The 22043-nt window shown below is 42.6% G+C and overlaps 1 long non-coding RNA gene across 3 annotated transcripts in view; it reads right to left on the reverse strand.

Moving 5' to 3' along the window:
• Positions 1–8298: 8298 nt before the first annotated feature.
• Positions 8299–22043, reverse strand: part of LOC102554278 (uncharacterized) — a 105440-nt gene continuing 91695 nt past the window's right edge. For all 3 annotated transcript variants that reach the window (XR_005500996.2, XR_010063823.1, XR_005500995.2), the window contains one exon: positions 8299–20480. This is a non-coding gene — a long non-coding RNA (uncharacterized LOC102554278). The remainder of the gene's footprint in view (positions 20481–22043) is intronic.

The raw sequence follows: 22043 nt of genomic DNA on the forward strand, positions 1-22043 counted from the left end.
GAGGGGACCTGTAAAAAAAATCAAATACTCAAGGGATTACCTCATATATACTTACTTTTTTTAAATTTCAAAATAATCAGAATATATTTATACAAGTACCAGTTACTCCATTATAAAACAAGAAGGGAAGCAAAAATTGAACAAGACCAAATAAAAGTGGCAAGTGTGGGAAGTCAATTCATACATGGTTCTGTAATTATGTCACTGCAACCTAGGGAAGAGAGAGCCTGCCATGTTTTTAGGAAGTCAATGTGGTAAAAACATGAGGTGTGTTTTTACTCACTAAAATATGTGGAATGGTTTTTCTCTTTATTATAGACATACATTTTTACATCAATAAGAGGCTTTGTTTGCTTTCGTTTTAGACGTAGAATATACGCAAGGAATTTCACTCATTAATTAACTCCCCAACAAAACCTAGTGCTTCCTCAATCTTGAATTTTCCACTTTGAATCCTTCAAGTGACTGATGAATGATGTGGCATAAGCGTTGTTTACCCAGAGCTCTTTTTCTTTATTGTCCTGCTGAGAACTGTCACACACTGTTAAAGCACAAAGAAATGTTGGGTCTATAGTTGGCCTTGCAAGTCCTCTCCAGACTCCATCATATCTCCTACCCTGTGTTCTGTCTCCTGTGGCTTCCCAGGGAACATAAGGTTCTCAAATGGCAGTGTCATCTACAAAGTTCATGTCTGAGAACCATGCAATGGTATTATGAAACACACACACACACACACACACACACACACACACACACACACACTACTGCTTTAAGCAGGTATTGTGCCTAGCTAGAGCACATAAATTCCCTAAGATATGCACCTGCCCAAGGCACTTAACCCCCTGCACTTGCCAGAAGAGCCTCCTCTCTTGTGTCACCATGCCTGGCTTCCTCTTGATCTTTCCCTAGTAAAAGTCTTCTATGTCTGTAGTGTTTCTGCTCCTCACCACCATTCCAGGAGCCTAATCCCATCAGTCCCTATGGCCACACCTCTAAGCAGCTTCCTCCTAGGCTTCATCCACCAGCACCCAGCCACACTCAACTCACCCCCAGCTTTAAAAGGAATCACTGAACGTGTCGTGTATTATGCAAATAGCACTTGGACTTGTCCCACTTTGTTTAACAACAAAGAGTTACCATTATAGAATAGCACTTGGGCATTCCCACAACTGTGTGAAAGTTTGACTAGTATGGAAAGGTATTTTGAGTTATTCCTAGAAGCAGAACTGGAAAGACCATTGGACAATTTCTACACTTGTTTCTAACCGAAATGCCTCCCGGGACTGTTTACTCAGCATCTCTCTTGAGGTGAGCGGAGGCCTAGCTTCCTGTTATGTTTCATCCTCAGCATTTATGTCACTGAACCTATGTTTTGATATGCTAATCGTGTATTTTCTGATATATGCTCAAAGGTGTAACAAACAGGAAATGGGAATTACTCCTAGATGTTTTCAGCACTGACCAATCTCTACGATCACCTGGGGATAGTTTTTAAAGAAGCATCTAGTGCTTGGGCTGTACCTCAGAACCATCAAGGAAGAACGGCCATGGTGCAGCCCAGATGTCAAAAGACAAAGTAAAGCTCCTCAAGCAGTTATAGCATGCAGCCTGGTAGGAAACACTGCTGCAGCAATCCTCAGTGCTCCCACTTGGCTCCTGGGCCTCTACTCGAGACAGAAAGAACGGGAGAAAGAAAGAGGGGTGAGGGAGAAAGCCTGGCTGTAAAGTTAGATGGTATTAGATTTAATCTAATATGGCCTGCAGTTTACCATTTATTCAAGTAAATTAGCCTAAAATTGTCTTGGTTTTAGAAAGGGTACTTAAAATTAAAATCCAGGGTGAATTTATAAATATGAGCTTATTAAATATTTAAAAATGTATTATATCCTACCCACCTCATATCAGATTCTACTTACTTTCCCTTCCTAAAAAGAAACAGCTGTTTGTTACTTTAAGAAAGCCCGTTGTATAATTCTCTTACACATGAGCTGAGGACACTGGTTCATACGTGCCGAACGCCTTGAAGAAAAGATTGAATCGATTAAAATTCTGTGAACGTTCAGATGTTTATTTTCAAAGAGAACATTTAAAAAAAAAAAACAAACTCCAGATTCTAAAAGCTGGATTCGCTACAGTTTTACTAGCTCATAGCTTCTAAGTCTAAGTCAGTGTTACCAGTTCTAAGAGGTACCCTTTGTCCATAGCACCCTACTGTGGCTTTTAGGAAACCCCAACATTAGCCATTTGTCATCTATGGTCAAACCCCTGGCTTCCCCTCGCTTGGCCATCTGCACACTTTGCGTGCTCAGTGGCCGTTAGTGTGCGTGTGCAGCCCTCTTTGAGTATGGAATGTCCACACTTACCAAAGGCAGACCAATAAAGTTCTGAACGAGGCGCGCCAAGTACTAGGAGGACATCCACTTCACAAGATGGTGATGCCTGGTGGAGAGTGATGAAGCCTACTGCTCTGAATCTCCCTGGTCTTTGCTCCATGGACCATGAGCAGATGGCATTGGGTCTGTGGATTTACTATTAAGTATAGTTATGCGACGCTGAGTAGTAAATTTGTGGAAGGAAAGCACCTGTCTTGGTCAGTATTCAATTGCTGTGACTAGACACCATGATCACAGCAGCAATTTTAAAATAAAGCATTTAATCGGGGCTGGCTTACAGTTTCAGAGGTTTAGTCCATTGTTATCATGGCAAGAAGCATGGTGGCATTCCGGCAGACATGGTGCTAGAGAAGTAGCTGAGAGTTCTATATCTGGATCTGCCGGCAGCAGGAGGAGATAGAATCTGGGACTGGCTTGGGCTTTTGAAGCCTCAAAGCTCACCCCCCAGTGACACACTTCCTCCAACAAGTCATACCTACTCCAACAAGGCCACATCTCCTAATTCTTTTCACATAGTGCCATTCCTGATGGCCAACCATTTAATTGTACATAGTGGAGAAAGAGAACTGACTCCAGACAAGTTATTCTGTGGCCTCCATCCTCTACATGAGTGCCTTGATAATGTGTGCCCGCGCGCGCGCGCACACACACACACACACACACACCACCCCTCTTTAAAATGTTTTAAAAAACAAACTAACCAACAAATGCCCCTGGTTGCTCTTGACACTGAGCTCCGCACACAAAGCAATCACACAATCATACCTGGTAGCTGGACGCTCAGGTCGGATCTGGAAGCCAGCTGAAGGAGACAGGATTACGCTTAAAGATCTTGTTCTATTTATCTTGCGCTACTCTGTGCCTAGCACAGTTTTTCTTGCATAGCTGATAGTCAAAAACATTTGTTAAGACAAAATGATTGGTCTAACATCTGTACAAACACAACAAGGTAGGGGCTGGGGGACATGACAATACTTAACAAAGCTTGTGCACTTGAGAGAACATTGCTTAAGAGGAAGAGTGACTGTTAAACATGGAAAAGAGGAAGATGTGGCTGGCGTGACCCATACCCGATCTCTTGATGAGACCACAACAAACCATGCTGATTCTCAGTGCAAAGTAATGCGAACCAGATGAGGCCCAGAGCATTTATTTACGGGAAAGGCAGGGTTGCTTAGGAAAGATAATTTGAGGTTATCACATTATCCATTTATACATTCATCTTGGGAATGAACATTATACTTAGGGTCCCTCAATGAGGTAGAGCCAGCTGGGGTGCTATGGAGTGACTGTACTCTTCAGCTGTCTGCTTCCCATATGGCACTAATGAATTGTTAAAATCATGGTGAAATGCCTTCAGAGGAAGCACTTTCAGAGTAAGACAGTATGTGATTTGAAGACAGAACAAAGACTTCCAGACACACAGATGCAAAGGCACTCAAAGGGCAAGGTGCCATTCTAAAGGCACCGTCCTTATAAATGGAGGTCACTGTTTCTCAGAAATAAAAAGCTAGTAAAACTTTCGGTGCTGGGGAACCAAACCAGTGCCCCATGCTGACCAAGCATTCATTCTACTACTGAGCTAAATCTTCAGCCTCAAAATATGTCTTTTGGTCTACACCTTGCTAAAGATCAAGCCCAGGACACAGGACACACTAGGGAAGTGGCTGAAGACTTTTGTATTGAACCTACCTCTATGTCACCTTTAGGGGCTTTTTGGGAGAGGCTCCTAGACAGCAGACAGCTAAAGCTAATCAAATAACTGGTCGTACAGTGAAGGGTGTATAGCTGTAGAGAGAGCAGAGGCCATGCAGAGATGAGATTGAGTATCTATACTTTTCAGAGAAATGTAGAGAAAGGAACCTTAGAGCAGACAAGAATAAAAACCATAGATGATTGGAAGAGACCCAGGCAAAGCTATCGGGCACTATAAACAACAAGAAAGATTCCCTCTGAAGAGTGAATTTTAATGAATTACGATGAGCTCTGTAATATTTTCCACAATGGTGCTTTTTTCTGCTATTTAGCAGTGAGGAGCTTTAGAGAGCTCTTCACTGACATGGCTATATCTGGGTTTAAAGATCCAGAAACATATAAAATTAGCCAGAAGCTTTACAAGTATATGAGTTTTGAGTAAAACTCTCATGCCTGTGGCCCCTACATCAAGTACTGACCACATGAACTCATCATGAGGCAAGATATTTGACCTCATTTAGTGCTAGAAAAACTGTCAGGCCAGGCCAGACAGGGTGCGGCTCTCCCTCAGGTTTGGTTTTGAGCACTGAAAAAATTAGTTTTCCTGTCTGCCTGTGGAAGCCTGTCCATCTGCCAGTCATTTTTTATTATCTAAATGAAGACTTCCAAGACTCATACTTTTTTAAAAACAATTTTTTTAAAAATATTTTACTTCTACTCTAAAAGTACTACTCATACCTCTATGGAAGGCCAATGCTACCCCATCTCAGGCTCTTTCTTCATCCTGAGATGGGGATACTAACCGGACAGACTCCTGAGCTCTGTGAAGGTTGACCAGGATACACAGCTCTCCCCATGACTACCATCCTCAGGACATGGGGCTGTGTTTCCTGTGATCATGATCAGTACTGATACCAGTTACATCAGAAATCCCCGAGTGATCTGGGCTTAGACTGGCATGTCAACAGAATCAAATCCAGAGTAAAATCCTTGAGCCTAAGCAAAATGACAAGTCAACACAGAGACATTTTATATTCGATTTTAGCAATTGGATTACTACAAGATTATCACTTTTAAAAATGAATCCCGGACCTTGAAGTGTCATTTCCACCCCATTCAAAAGATCTAGAAATCTCAAGTGTCCTGGCCTCCCTGACCTGATCCCATTACACACCATTATCTTGTGCCTCTCTGCTCACAGAGGAAAGGGTCCATCTGGTCTGGGTTTTCCCAGTCCCTCAGAGAATGAGCTTGGTAAAAATAAACCATTGTCTTTTAATTAGAAAAAAAAAAAAGTACTGCTCATTAGTGAATTTACTATGTAAATACAACAAATATACATAAATTGAAAAAAATCACTCAGTATAGCAACATCAAGCCATTGATATTTGAAACAATTTTAAATTACCTATCTATTGGTATGCAGACGTGTACAAATGAGTTCATGCCATGGTGGGTATGTAGAAGTCAAGCGACATCTTGCAGCAGTAGGTTCTTTCCACCGTGGAGGAAGTGAACTTTGGTCGGGTTTAGTGTCAGGAACCTTTACCCTCTGCACTATTTCTCTAACCAATGCCTAGTATTTTTAAGTCTGCTTCTTTTAGAACTTTTAAGTGTGCCTCCCCCTGACTTCTTCATAAATGGTTTTATATGTCAGTTTCCCCACTTGACATAGCATCACATAATCAGTGTTGCATAAAGACCAGCTCCGGAGTTGCATTTTATAACCTAACTAGTAAGGTCCCTATAGTAAAACATATGTATTGGCTTCTAATTTCTCAATGTTATCTTAACATATTTATTCTTCTGCTTTTTACAAATTTGTCAAAATATTTCATTCAAAGGTTAAGAAATATGAACATTTTGAAGCTATTGCTTTAACTGGTAAAATGGCTCTCCAAGTTGAGTCCTCTTGGTCTGTTCAGAGCCCAGACATTAGAGTCTCTGTGGGCTGAATCCTGGCTCCACAGCTGGAAGGAAGCAGGCTCTCAGTACCGATACGAATCCATGGCGCTTCCTGCTCCCTTGCAAGATAAATACAAAATGAATGTTCATCTGAAAATAAGATGTGAGGGAGGCTAAGATTAAGTGTTTCCCAATGATTCATGCTTTTTATATAAAATTCCAAATTCCAGCAAACAAAAACAAAGTCTCAAGTGTTTAGAGGCCTTCCTGCCTTATCAGTGCTTGGTTAGGAGGTCTTAGAGACGCACCCCTGGTATCTGTGAGACCTCAGAGTTCTTCGGATTTTCTTTTTGAACTGAAGAGGATCACGTAATTTTCTCAGGATTCATAGCTAAATCGTTCTGCATGCTTTATCTAGTGCCCAACATGTAGTAAGCTTCCCCAAATGATAAATTATAGCCACTGCTTTTATTTTTTAAATGCCATGACAAGGACTAAAGAGATGCCTCAACCGTGAAGAACAATTGCTGTCCTTGGAGAAGACCAGAATTAGTCCCCAGCACCTACCTCGTACAGCTTACAACTTCCGGCACCTCCAGCTCCTGGGAATCCACCACCCTTTTCTGGCTTCAAGGTTTCTCATACATACACATGTCAGACCTTACACAGACACAGACACACAATTTCTTAAATAACAAAATGTTTTTAAAGATTTAAAACGGTGCAAGAGAGATTGCTCAGTGGTTAAGAACACTGGCTGCTCTTGCAGAGAACCAGGGTTCAACTACCAGCACCCACTCATGAAAGCTGAAACTCCAATTCTAGGACATCCAACTATAGGCTGACATCTTGCAGGTGAAGGCAGACAAGATAAAAGGAGACCTGTCATTGGACCAGAAGGAAGGGAGGTGGGAACAATGTTTTAGAAGGAAAGGGAGAGGCCTGGAAGAGGAGAAGCAACATGGAGGCAGGCTTAAACCTCGCCATACAGCCCCTGCATAGATACAGGATTTTATGAATATTTCTTAAGGGATGGATTTCTATAGGTCAATTTATCTTATCTAGGTGGGCAGTTTATATCTTTCTCAATTGTTTGTGAGTTTATTACGTAGACATTTTGCGGATTGAGAACTTAACATATAAATCTGATTGGTACATTACAGTTTATTGAATACGGATTTCACCGGGTAGTTGAGAATTTATACCTCAACTTCCAGGGGCCAGTTGCTGGGAGTGTGAGCAGAGTCTGTGTCAGGGAGCCACGATAGGCCAGCCCATGCTGGACTTCTAGAGCCCTGGTCTTACCCGGGTAGCTGGAACCAGAGAGCCTAGCAGAGAGCCGCCGGGAGAGATTGAACAGAGATAAATTATGGTTAGTTCCATATGGCCCCACGGGTGCTGGAACTAAGTCCAGGGACCAGAGTGACAAGGTGCCATGCTGGAACATCCCGCGCACCTCCTGGGTCAGAGAGTACTTGGGGGCAGCATGAAGCTGCTGAGATAAAAGTACCCTGCAATACCATGCGGCCCCACGGAGAGGTTCTGGATTATTTAATATTTATCGCAATACCCAGCACTTTTTTTCTGGCTTCCTCACCTATCAGGCATGCATCATGCAGTGCACATACACACATGCAGCCAAAACATTCATACATATTAAATAAAAATAATTTCAAAAATATGTAAAGGCTGTGGCAGGGCCATCAATGTAGCTCAGCAATTCAAAATGCTTAGGATGCCAAGCCTGAGGACATGAGATCGGTCCCCAGAACCCACATAGTGGAAGAAGAGAACTGACCCCTGCAAGTTGTCTTTTCTGACCTCTATACACAAGCTGTGAGAGTCATCCCCCTCAACAAGATAAAGAAATAAATAAATGTAATAATAATTATAAGTGATGGCAGTTTATTTTCTCAAAAATCAGAAAAGTATAGCTGCACTTAACACAATATCTCCTCTTTGCTTGTTTCCATTCGGGGGGAGCAGCAGCTTTTCTGTTTCTGTACTGTTTTTTTTTAATGGGGCCTCAATCTCAATAAATATTCACACCTTTCTTTGCTAAGAGAACTGAACCTTTCTCCATGAAATGTGAGTTAATCAATTAATTTCACTTATGCTTCATTGGTCTTCATCTGCTATTTTGTGAGCATGGAATACCCAGTCTTCACAGGACTAAACACTAAGAAAGGTACCATCTCTCCAAAACTGAAGCCTTCATTTAAAGCCATTTGGTCGGGGGTGGTGAATTTAATGAGAATTTCACTTTTTTTTGTTTTTTTTTTTTTTGTTTTTTTTGTTTGGTTGGTTGGTTTTTGTTTTGTTTTGTTTTGTTTTTGAGGGCTCTTGGTTCTACACTAATCTATGTAATTGGGAGATGTCAATCACTCTTTTGGGTGACAAAAGCATGAATAGGCAAGAAAGGCACTAGCTGCAGGTCAGGGTGAGGTGTTCATGTAATTGCAGCCCTCAGAAGTCACAGGCAGAAGGGTTATGACTTTGAGGCTACCCTGAACAATACAATGAGTTAAAAGCCACTCTCGACTACATATTGAGATCTTGCCATAAGTAAAAGGAAAGGGCAGGGTGCTCTCTAATCAGGAGAAATCATGTCCCCAAAGCCCCTGAGACCATTTTTCTCTCACTGCAGTAGCTGGACTTTAACATGTGTGCATCCTAAACCAATCACTGCAACCACACCATGGATCCCACATGGAGAGCATGTCACACGCTACTTGGGACTTACCTGCTGCCCTAAAAGGGATCAGATTCCCCCGAGTATTGGCCAGCAGAGAATGGCGGAAGTGTCTGGAAGAGGAAACAGGTTCAGAAATTTCTTTGGCTAAGGTGGTGCTGGAAGGGATGTCTTACTCAACTCACATATACACTCCTGACTCTCAGCTTCCCCTGGGTCTACCAGAAGTCTATCCACCTTGTAAGTTTCTTTTAGCTGAATGTCTGAAAAGGATCCAACACAAGCTGACCTAATGTAGTTGCTCAGAAATTTTATTCTGCCACTTTTTTTAAATTTAATTTCTCTTCCATAAGCTGCTTGTATAAGTATTGACTGCATTTCATATTAGTGCAGTTTTTTTTCCTAAGTTTATTTCAAATTTGATCCAGGCAACACGATATCTAAAGAAATTTGTAGTTTTTAATGTCAAATACATTCTACCTTTAAACTTTTCTTCCAACACCTTTAAGCTTAGAAAGCACCCTCTGCCTCTTTCACTAGTACCTGGTTACAAAGCCACACTATTTGCCTCTGGCCTTTTATGAGGCATCCTTTATCATCCTTTATCATTGAGGTCAGAGTATTGGTTCAGATCTAGTCTATTCTAAACACAAAGCCACTCACTTCCACTTCAATCTCTTCATGATGCTCTGCCTCATTGACTGCGGTACATTCTTGACAAGAGATCATATTCCTGTGAAAGCTGGGACTACCAACGAGGGAAAGCTCTTCTCCAAAAGCCAAAGGAATAGGGAAGAAGCACCCACTGCAGCCACTGCAGCCACTGCAGCCACTGCAGCCACTGCAGCCACTGCACCAAACCCATAAACCCGAGGCTCAACAACTGTGTACAACTCAATCTGTCTGTGGCCAGCTATCCACATCCTCACATCTTCCTTGAGATGGCTGCCCATGGTTCCTTCACATTCAGTTCTGTGCTGATAATGCAGAAGGCTGGAGGTGTGCTCATTCTTTCTGAAGCACCTAATTGCTTTGAGAACAGCACACTGGAGTTGCCACATGGCTGCTCTGTGATTCAGTTCACGTTGCCGTCCTTTTTATTTTTTATTTTTTATTTTTTTAAAGCAATGTGTCCAGTACAAATCCACGTACCACTTTTCATTTCGTGTGCCCCACCATTAGCGCACCATGAGATCGGTTTGTAGTTATTTCTGTTCCCACTCTTCCTCAGCTCCAGCCAAATAAGATTATTTGTTAATCCTTAAACATGGTGTGTACTTTCTCGCCTCCACGTCTTTTTAATACCATTCGCTGAAGCTGGCGAGCACTCTGCCACCACATTCTAACCGCAGGATCTGGCATTCTGTAAATAATCTTAATGGCTAAGTAAAAAAGACATTTCAAGCCAGGGGAACATTACATAATGACCGGAATGGGCAAAGGAAGCAAGGAAGAGGAAGAAAAGAAATGAAGACCAAAACAGGTATACATGAGTTGTTAAGGCCAGGCTATCTGGCTAGTGGTGGGTGCATGCTTTTAATCCCAGCACTCGAGAGGCAGAGGCAGGCAGAGCTCTAAGTTTGAGGGCAGTCTGGTCTACAGAGTGAGTTCCAGGACAGCCAGGGCCACACAGAACCAACAACAACAAAAGAACAGTTTGATTCTGGCAAGGGTGGGGTCTGTACATCCTTGAGATTTGGCTTTGCTAGGCATCCTCTGGTGTGGAGGTGAGGGATGACTTTGTAAGCCAGCCCTAAATTGCAAAAATCTTCAGAAGAGACTTTGGGCTGGGTTGACTTGAGCTCACTGGATGATGATGCTCGTTGGATTGGCCAGTGCGAGATCTAGAGTCAGAACTCGCCTCTATCCTCAGGAAGGAGGATACTGGCACTGATGGTATCTTTAGGATCATGTAATTTGAACAGAGAAGGGATAATGTGTATGCGTGTATGCATGCGTGTGTGTGTGTGCGTGCGCGCGCATGTGTGTGCATGCGTGTGTAAGAGAGGGGTGAGTGAGGGAGGGATAAGGGAGGAAGGGGGAGGAGGGAGGGAAGAGGGAGGGAGAGAAGGGAGGAATGGAGTGGGAGAGAGAGAGAGAGAGAGAGAGAGAGAGAGAGAGAGAGAGAGAGAGAAGAAAGAGAAGGGAGAAGAAAAAGGTGTGGGGGGTGGAGCTAGAACAAAAAGACCTGGGAAAGGAAGAAAAGAAGGAAAGAGCCATGGCATAAAGCAGACAAAACACACCCATCATGGTTGCCAGTTGTTGTTCAAGGCCATCTATGATGCACGCTAACAATGTAACGACAACTTTATCCCATCTGTCTTATCCTGTGTGTGGGACTGAGAAAGGCGGGGAGTGCAGGTGACTTTAAGGGTGAGCAAATGGAAAAGTTTAGGGCTCTCCTGGATGGCTTCTACTGCCTCTAAATCAGGAGGCAGGATCCATGCTGAAGAGGAGAGAGGCATGAAGAGCAAAGACTCTTGGCACTCACTCCTCTCCTCTCTCAGATTCCACCAGGCTCCCATTCTACTTACAGTTTATTCACAGCCTACAAGCCCGGGCCCCTCACTGCCTGCAATGTAATGTAACTGTCAATGCAAGGTCTGCAGTTGAAAGCCCAGGCGGACCGGCAGCTGCTCACATGCTGAGGAAGTTGAGCCCTACATTACTGAGAGTGAGTAAACAGTGGGATTCCTCAGTTTCCTCGAGTATTTGTGCCTCTCTCCTCTTCAGCACGTGATCCTGACTCTGATTTAACGGCAGTAGAAGCCATGCAGCAGAGCTCTTTCCGTTTGCTAGTCCATAGTCGCCTGCACTCCCTCCACACTCCTCTCTCAGTCTCACAGGGAGCAAGACCCCTTCTCTGCTCTAGCCAGCTTTGTGATACCATCGGTCATTACAGTTTTGTCTCCTGTATTTTCAATCAGCCCTCATGGTATCCCTAGACATTATTTGCTAACTTATAAATTTTCTGCTTGTAGTATTTGCTTGTTTATGGAGTAAATAAAGGAAGAATCTGTGGATGAATGGTAAATACACCTGCCCAGAAAGATAGTTGCACCGTGATAACTGTGTTTCCATTTGAGATACTTTGAACACCATCCTAACTTATAAACACTCAAATGTATAACTTCCATTAAATACTTGAAGGTAATATCAATTTATAGAAGAAATACCTGGTTGTGGTTTGTTGTGACTTTTGTTTTTGCACGGTTGGAATTGAACCTGGGGCCTCCCATGCTGGAAAAGTGCTCTACTGTTGAGCTACCAACCTTATGTAACGAGTATCTAAATCCTCTGGTTGCCATGTTCTGAGTGCTGCAGGTACAGTGACTAACACTAAAAAACTCCTCTGATCTATCTAATGAGACTGATATTTGTGGAGGTGGAGGTCAGGAAATCGCTTAGTAATAAGGAAATAACAAATTTTCAAATGGTGGAAGAGGTTGTGAAGGACCCAAATGTAGTAATGAAAGAGGTCAGTTGTTAAAAGCACTGCCTGCTCTCCCAGAGGACTCAGGTTCGATCCCTGCCACCCACACGGCAGCTGACAACTGTCTGTAACTCCAGTCCCAGAAGATCTGACACCCTCTTCTAGCCTCCCTGCACCCTGCACCCACACAATACATGTACACTTGGGTAAAATAGCCACATACACAAAATAATAAAATGAAATTATTTGTCCTAAAAGACTGCGAAGAGTAGTTAGGCATAAGCAAAGGAAAACGGACCATGACCCGACTCAGACATTGATTCCAGGGTCTCCCGAGGGCTGATCCTACACTTCAGCACTCAACTGTCCCCCAGACGAGTGGGAATATTCTTCAGTGTCGGTCGGAACACAGTCCAAAAATGGAGCAGTTCTGCGACCTCTGCTCCTCCGTAATACAGAATTGTTCTGGGATGTGTTGGCATGCTCCTCCCAGGGGTAGTGAGTAAGAGTGAGTTTACTTCAGCTGTTGATATGCATATACCTCTGTGGGAAAGCATGCCGTGCCCCAGGAGGCTTGTCCTTATGATTGTACACTTCACTCAGGTGACTCCTCTTAACCCTCAGAGTATAAATGGTCTGATGCTTGGAATAAACCTGGTGATTGCATGAGACTTCAGCTCACCTCAGTTTTAAGCCTGGGAGGCCTAAGATTCATTCTGGCAACTACAGCAGTAAATACTTCAACATCTTCACATGGATACAAGGAGCCATCTACTCTGGGTATCTATCTAGGTATGGATTTTTTTTTAATCAGTGGTTTGCCTGGGAATCATCTTCAAAGGCCTATATATTTGCTTAATTTCCAGTGAACTATTTAGGAAGGATTAGGATGTGTAGCATTGCTGGAGAAGGTGTGACTGGAGTGCACTTGAGGTTTCAAAAGGCCACACCAGCCTGGTCTCTCTCTCCCTGCTGCTCATAGTAAAGGTGTAAGCTCAGCTGAAGCTCCTCTCTGCTGCCATGCTCCCCGCCATGATGGTCATAGACTACCCTCTGAAACCGTAAGCAAGCCCCTAATAAAGTGCTTTCTTCTACATGTTTCCTTGGTCATGGTGTGTCTTCACAGCAGTAAACAGTGACTAAGACAGAAAGAACACACTGAGATATACTGCTAACCAACTTTCCAGACTCATGATGGATTGCCATCCATTGGCACCGTATAGAAATTCTAGCTCATCCACTTCCTCACACTATATAGTACTGGTCACGCTTGAGCCATTTTGTGATGCATAGCAGAATCTCATTGTAGCTTCCATTTCATCTTCCCTGATGATTAATAACCATTGACCCTTTGAGAAACTTCTAATTAATTGTGTTTGGGTTTTTGTTTTGTTTTTTGTTTGTTTGTTTGTTTGTTTGTTTGTTTTTTAAAAAACCTAAAGTCAGCCTTTAGGAAGGTGACTGAAATGATTAGCCATTTAAACAAATCTCCCTCAAGTTGCTCTTTGGAGAACTGGCTGTGTGGAACAGGACAGAAACCAAGAGAACATTTAGAAGGCTGTGGTATTGGCCCCAGCAGGCGATAGAGGAGGCAACTTGGTCTGTGGTAAAGGATTTAAGAGAAGCAAGGAGACTAAAGGCAATTCAGAGGAAGCCTACAGAGGGCTCCCACCGACTGGCTGTGGGAGAGAAGAGGAGGAATCAAAGATGATCTGATCGGGCAAACCAATGGTGTGGTGGGTTCCCCACTGTATAGAAACCCCAGAGCAGGTTCATTGAGTTAGCAGGAAAGTAATCAGAGATGAGAGACGGAGCTGAATCACACCCCAGCAATCTGTGCCAAGCCCAAAATAAAACATAAAAAATAAATTCTAGTCACAAACTGTGTTCAAAGAAACCACCGGGCAGCCAGAGAACCACAATGGCTTTGACTAACTTCCCTACCTTCCAAATGAGCTCCAGTGGCAGGGAGCAGTCGGCATCCGCCAGCAGAACTGACATGGTTTCCCTTAGCACTGATGGTGCTGGGCTTTGTTTTGTCTTGTTTTTCCTTCTTCAAAGAATAAATATGTCTCTACACAAAGACTTGAAAAATCGAAAAATTTAAAATTAGATTAGTTTGGAAATGACTGGCCTTTTTCTTCTCGTGTGAGGTCACCCTGCCCTGGCAGGCCAGTACTGGGCAAGTGACACATTTCTTTCCCATCCCACACTTAGCTTATTTTCATGCATTGCAAAGCCAAATTCCCACATTTCAAACATGGAGCCCACGTGCTAAATACTTTTATCCTCATTTAAAACTTTGACTCTTTTTGTACTTTGAATTGTGTTATTATATAAGAGGTAGCATGCCCGAGCACTGGTTGACTGGGGCATTTCTATATAGGAAACAAAATTCCGCCCTTACAGAAATAATAAGCTGACTCTTCAAGTTGCTACAGCACTTGGTTGCCTGCTGTGTTGGTTTGTATAGTGCTTTTCAGTTCTCAACCCAGTGATAACACGACATAAAAGAACTTCATAGTTAATAACAGCTTACTATAGATAGTCCCAGTGCAAAACACCAATCCCATGAGCTAAGCACTATAATCATCTCTGCTGGACGTATCAGAAAACCAACTTCAGTAGTTGGCCCAGGATCACTTGACTGGGAAGCATCGGGGTCAAGATCAAAACCCAGGTTTATCTCAAACTGAAAACCAAAGCTCTTAATGGTTTCGTAACCAAAAGAGCACAGGATAAAATTAAGTGTGCGTTCAAGAGCCAGGGGTTCAGCCGACTGGCTGTGTGGCCTGGGTAGTTTCCTCTGGGAGCTTCCAAAGTCAGTTAGTTTAAACTGGGGCATTCCTTCCTGCCATGGTACCTATCTCATTGAGTACTATAAGAATTAATTGGAATTATTAATTGGAAACATGCCTAGATTCTGCTCTGAAACTGTTCTCCATCGCTGTGTGGAAGTTGCTTTGTTGCAATATAACCCACATCCCATAAAATTACAGAATTACAATTAGCCATTGCTAATTTGCTGTCTTTTCTCTACACCCCAGGGCTTTGTGCAAGGCAGTGCTGGGGCAAGTGACACACTTCTTTCCCCATCCCACACTTTGATTATTTCCATGCATTGCAAAGCAAAATTTCTATATTTCAAACATGTAGCCCATATGGTAAATGCTTATGTTAGTGTCCTGCCACTGAGCTATGTATGCAGCCCAGTTTCAGGAAATCTTTGTGATAACTATTCACAGTTGTCAACTTAACACAACTGCGAAGAGAGAGCCTCAACTGAAGAGTCACCTTCACCAGACTGGCCTGGGATATGTCTATGGATCATTTTGTTGATTATTATAGCAAAGCCCAGCCCACAGTGGGTAGTGCCATCCCTGGCCTACCGGCATGGACTATGTGAGAAAGCAAATGAACAAGCCAGCAAGCAGCAGTCACCTACAGACTCTGCTTAATTCCTGCCTCCATGTTTGTGCTGTATAATTTTATGTCAACTTGTCACAATCTAAAATCAACTGAGAGGAGGGAACCTCAGTTGAGGAAATTCCTCCATTAGTTTGGCCTGTAGGCAAGCCAGAAAGCATTATCCTAACTAGTGATTAATGTGGGTGGTGCCATCCCTGGGCTGGAGGTCTTGAGTTCTATAAGAAAGCAGGCTGAACAAGTCATAGGGAGCAAGCCAGTAAGCAGCAACCCTCCATGGCCTCTGCATCAGCTCCTGCCTCCAGGTTCCTGCCCCACTTGAGTTCCTGTCACTGCTTTTGATAGTGAACTGTGATACAGAACTGTGAATGAAATAAACCCTTTGCTTCATGAGTTTCCCTTGGTCATGGGGTTTCATCGCAGCAATAGTAACCCTAGCTAAGATGATGTTTCTGCCTCACGTTCCTTCCTAGGTTTCCTTAGATGATGGACTATAATCTGGAAGCAGAAATAAACGCTTTCCTTCCCAGTACTTTGGCTAATGACATTTTCCACAGAAATCAGAACCAACCTTGAACATTTTCCTTAGTAGAGAAAAAGAAACCTAGTAACCACTGACACTCTCATCCTCACCCCAACCTCTCATAGAAGCCCACGGGCTTTCACATCTGTTACAATCTCTAGACATTTAACATGTATAGAATCATGCAACATTGTACCTGTTGTCGCTGACTCACTTGACCTAACATTTCGAGGTTCGTCCATATTGTAGCATATAGTAATATTTCCTTTCTTTTATTGTTTATGTTTGGCTTTTGTTTGGGGTGTGGTTGTTTGCTGCCTAGTTTTTTTTTTTATTTTGAAAGAGAGTCTATGTATCCCTGGGTGGCCTTAAAACTCACTATGTAGACAAGCTTGGCCTGGAACTTGCAACAATCCTCCAGCCTCTGCCTTCTCAGTACTGGAATTACAGCTAGGCACCATCACATTTGACTTTAACATTTCATTTCTTTTTATTGCCAAATAATGGTGCATTGTGGAGGCCTAATATAGTCTATTTGTTCATTCATATGAAAATGTTTCCAATTCTGACTATTATTAATAAAACACTATGAACACTTGTGTATAATTTTGTGTGTGGACATATACATATGTTTCCTTTGGGAATGTAACCAGGAATGCACAGAATCATATCTATTACTTGTCACAGCCTCCCTCTAAATCTCTGAATATGTAGACATATGATTCTCACATATAAACACATTCCTTAGTGTTTATCTTCTAAATGACCTAATAAGAAAAACATCTTCCTATTTCACATTATGAATAAGACGGGGAGATTCGCCTGTTTGTGTCCACAGGCTTGTCGGTGCCTTTTCAAATGTAATCCCTCTTGTCAAAAAAAAAAAAAGGCTTGCTTAGATCCCACAGGAGGGTCAAATATTTAACTCTGCACTTCCATGGTGTTCTGGGAAATGCTTGGTCATTGCCCATGTGACTTTCTACTCTGCTTATCTCAATGCATTAGAAGAGCTAACTAGACCAGGACCCAGCTAGGGTAACATCATTGTCTTCCTCAAAACCCATTTTCCATGCTAAACACAAGGTTTGGCAGTGCAATGGTTGTTCACTAAATGTGGCTGGGTGTATAGAAAGAAAAAAAGAAAGGAAGAAAGAAAGAAAGAAAGAAAGGAAGAAAGAAAGAAAGAAAGGAAGGAAGGAAGAAAGAGAGGAAGGAAGGAAGGAAGGAAGAAAGAAAGAAAGGAAGAAAGGAAGGAAGGAGAGCTTATGGTGAAAAAGGCACTTGCTGAGCAAGGCCGCTGCCCCAAGTTTGCTGACTGGAATCTACTGCATAGAAAGCAGAAGCAGCGGTGCACATCTCTAGTCTCCTGACTTCCACTGTTACATGGGAAGTCGGAGACTGGAGAATCACACAGAAGCTCTCAGTCCAACCAGCTGGAACACACCATTAGCACAGCCGCAGAAACGAGAGACACACCTCAGTGTCATAAAAGGTGGAAGCCAACCTCTGAAAGCTGCCCTCTGACTACCAACACGCTCACCATGGCAACGACACCTACATTTTGTTTTATTTTACTTAAAGGTAAAAGGGAGACTGGAAACTGGTCCAGGTATATGCTAGGAAAGCCACATACCTAAGGCTCGTAAACATTTTCAAAGACATCATGTAGACTCCATCTTCATGGTCAAAATTAAAAAGCCAGATAGTAATTACACAGACTGATTAAAAAGTCTTCATTTTGAAGGCCAGGGTGTGGGACCTAGAGGCCTTTCTTAGCAATGTTCTATTACTGCATTCTGCTAGGTTCACCTGCTACAACCCCAGTTCACGTTTCTACTTCTCAAAATCACTCAGTACCACCTGATTTGATTTGAGTTTCTCAAGAGAGTGGCCTCAAAGAGCCACAATGATACCAAGGATGGCTTTAATGATTTATAAGGGGCACATTTTAAACTTCCATTTCTTATTTATGTCCAACTCTATGATAATGGAATGATATGGCAAAATTTACAAGACACATGATATTGAGTTTTTTATTTTCAAAATTTTTATTCATTTTTGTTTTTATGTCTATCAATGTTTTGCCTGTGTGTGTGTGTGTGTGTGTGTGTGTGTGTGTGTGTGTGTGTTCCACATATGTGCCTGAAGCACATAAAGGTCAGAAGAGGGTTCCAGTCTCCTAGAACTGGAGTTATGGATCTCTTCATATCTTACTTTTAGAAGGCGACTAAGTGTCTTTTTTTTCTCAATTAAGATGATTCAAAAATGTGTATCAAGTAATAAGAGTGCAGATGGAACATAGATATATGGAATATTATATCCATAGTGCAAAATAATTCAAGTTTTGGCTCACTATTTAGAGGCGTTGTAAAATATAAAAAGCCATAAGCACGAAGTGTATGTTATAGAGTTGTAAAGCAGTGTGTCTCCCTCCACAGTGGCAAGGTGTGTGCAGAACCAGGGGTACTGTAATACAGTATGCAGCACATCTAGGGCAGCTTTGAGTCCCCACATTTCAAAGAGGCATACAGGGAATGCTGACACTGCTGAGCCCAAGCCTTGCTCATAGTATCAATATTTAAATCATAAATGTAGTTTGAAGTAATAGTATACTATTGACTTAATAGTATAAGGTGATAGTAATACTAGGTACTAGCTTTTGAGTTCTTTTCTGATTTCTAGAAGGGTACTTTTCCAGTGGTCATTTATTATGTCTGTCTGTCTGTTTGTCTGTGTCCCTGGAGGCTACAAAAGGGTGTCAGATCCCCTGAAGCTGGAGTTACAGGCAGTTGTAAGTGGCCAACTTGGATGCTGGGAACCAAACTCTTGGTCCTCTCTAAGAGCAGTAAGTGCTCAGAACCCACTGAGCCATTTTTTCTAGTCCCTCTTCCAGGTATTTCATAGACATTAAACTTAATCACTATTCACAGAAATTTTGAGAAAAGGAATTCCACTTTAATCACATCAAAATTACTAATAGTTCAACTTTGCAGCATAATTCTCCAGCTTCTCCATGCACCAAGACACACAACAGAGCAGAAATGGTATTGTCTAGTTTTTAATATAATATATGATATATATATGATATATATAATATATATATAATGTATGTATAAAGCAGTCATGCCAGAAACCCTGAAAGATGGCCTTTGCGTGGGCCGGTGCAGGATCTCTGCATGTGCTCTATTCCCATGTCCTGTCTGTGACCTCAGTGTGAGGCAGAAAATATTCTGGTCCAGGGATCAAAGCCTGAAATGGATTCCCATTTCCCCACACTCAAAACAAAGCAACCCCGGGCACAGGATGCTTTCTATCCCATGGTTATGATGAAGGGAAAAAAATACAAAACTCAAACCCAATCTAGGACAAAAATATATTCTTAAAGCAGATACTAATCATCAGTGATTAAAAAATAAACATTCATGCATGTTTATGTCCATAAGCTCCCACCCATAGTCACATGCATACAGATGTTAGCATTTAGAACAGAGTCAGGCTGCCTGCAAGGGCATTAGGATGCAAATGCTACTCGTTCACTTCCACATGTGCACCAACTACTTCACCTTTATGTGGTCCTTGTTCTCATAAAATTTTCAAAATTTCTAGCTAAGGATAAAGCCAACACAAAAACAAAACAACAAAATAAAATCAACCAAAAAAATGAATAAAGGTTCATTTCAGAGAGCCGTGGTGTGGGGTACAGGGATGGGAATGTTCTGTTGCCAGTCACAGGGTGACAGGCTCCTTCCAGGCTCCTTCACCTGATTGAACTGCAGACTTCAAAAAACCTAACGGTTTAGGGCTCCATCTGCCTGCTCAGTTGGATCTGTTTTGTTTTGCTTAATCGGGGAAATGCCCATATAATCTGCGTGTCTGGCATCCCTTGAAAAACCAGGCCTGGCAACACTGGGCGCAGATTCCTGCTTTAGCTGCAGTTTCTAGCCCCAGAGGACAGCTATCCCTGCCGACTTCCCCAGCAGGCTTCACTCAGACTGTCTGGCCCTGGAGGCTAGAGTTTAGAATCGCTCATTTATAAGTAGGGTTTGTGAACAGCCAACGTTCACTGTCCTCATTACCATCCCAGGGGAAATCTGGCCAAGTAAGTACACTGGAACACTGAAAAGCAGTTTCCTCTCAGCAAAGTGAAAGCAGCTGGCTCACACAGTTTGGCTCACTGGGCCTGTGGGAGCTGGGAGTACCCTCGTTTAAAGACTTCACATGGCTCGGATGTGCAAGCGACAAATCTGCTGTGTCCACTCCACTTCCCAAACTGTGCAGCTGGTCTTTAGTTGGAGGTCTCTTGGCTCATTCCCTGGGAGACTCATTTCAAGCGCCGAGGGAGACACCACTGGTGGTCCAGTTTGCTAGACCAGTCTTCTGTCGGGGTTGCTAGTAGTTAGAGCCGAAGATACCCTGAGCCAAAAGGGTCAAAAGAATGAATAAGACACGAGGGAAAGGAGAGATTTTATCTAAGCTATGCCTTATAAAATAACAGATTCTTTCTCATGTTAGAAGTGAGGATCATTCCAACCATCTGAGCTTTTATTTATTCAATAAATATTTATTAGACACCAACTTCGTGTTATTCATTGTGATGAACCAGATATGCAGTAATGACTAGGCTTGGCCCCTGCCCTGGAGAAGTTCACAGTGGAGGGAATTAACCGCATACTTTCAATTCCATAGCAACATGAGAAGTGACTGGCACCAGCTTAGAGGTGGGAGGAGTTAAAGACCAGTGCTTCAGAATTGGCTAGGAGATTCTACAATATTCCCACCTCTGCCTTGAAACATACAAAACCAGATCTTTTTAAATGTCCAATCACCCCAACCCCCAAAACTACCCACACTAAGAAGAGATACCACAGGCAAGTGGGAGCCCCTAAGGGATCTCCCAGAGCTTGTGATAACAGGATTTGGGGGCACACCCAGCCTGGGCTCTCTTGGATGCACAGAGGCCACTGCTACTCAACTAGAAATTAGAATTATTTTGAACATCCATTTCTTTTTTTATTTTAGTATAGAACAGAGGGTTTTTTTTGTTTGGTTTTTTAGTTTGTTTGTTTTTCAGGGAATGGGGAGGTGAGTTAGGGTGATAGAGGCAGAGAGAGAAAGAGTAGAGGAGTAGAGGCTGGCCATGGGCACATGGAAGGAGAGGGGGGAGGGGAATGGGAGAACACAGCAGGGGCAGGAAGGCAAGAGCAAGAGCGAACATTCATTTTTTTAAAGTTAGAATTCAAAAACAGCCCAATATGGGTAAACAAAAACAATTGTAGGTAGGTTTTGGGATAGGAAGGAGGGGTGCCCAGACTATGATCTCCAGAAGATCCACTTCCTAGCTCCATGTTTAAAATAAACTCTCACTAGGAAGTTTCTTAGGATTTGACCTTCACAGGAAGTCTCCCTAAACTTCTTATTCTTAAAGAGGAATCTTCTTAAAGACATAAGTGATTGAAATACAGTTTGTCTCTCCTGAATCTAATTCTTTTTTTTTTTTTTTTTTTTTTTTTTGGTTCTTTTTTTCGGAGCTGGGGACCGAACACAGGGCCTTGCGCTTCCTAGGTAAGCGCTCTAACCACTGAGCTAAATCCCCAGCCCCCTGAATCTAATTCTTGACGATTCTGATTCCCGGTACTCCAACTTCAAATCGCAAGCCTTCGCTGGTATGTGTCATTTCCTTCCAGGCTGGTTTTGCTGCCCTGCCCCTGGGTGACTTATCTTCCATTCCCCGAAGAGACTTCCTTTTCTGTTACTCACAGGTGTCCCATTTGCCCTGCCCAGATTGAGCCAACCACATGAAAGGTTTTGGTTTTGATTTCCCATCTCTGCTCTCCAGCTGCCACTGAAGAGAAACACGTGAGCGGCGAGCATACAGCCTCCCTGGCTTTTGGGGTTTTGTTGTTGTTGCTTTGTTTCCTTTGGTTTGTTGTTGCTGTTCTGAGAAAATAGTTTCATTTTTAATTATTTTACTACATT

The sequence above is a fragment of the Rattus norvegicus genome, chromosome 2 (assembly GCF_036323735.1).
Source record: "Rattus norvegicus strain BN/NHsdMcwi chromosome 2, GRCr8, whole genome shotgun sequence".
NCBI lineage: Eukaryota > Metazoa > Chordata > Mammalia > Rodentia > Muridae > Rattus > Rattus norvegicus.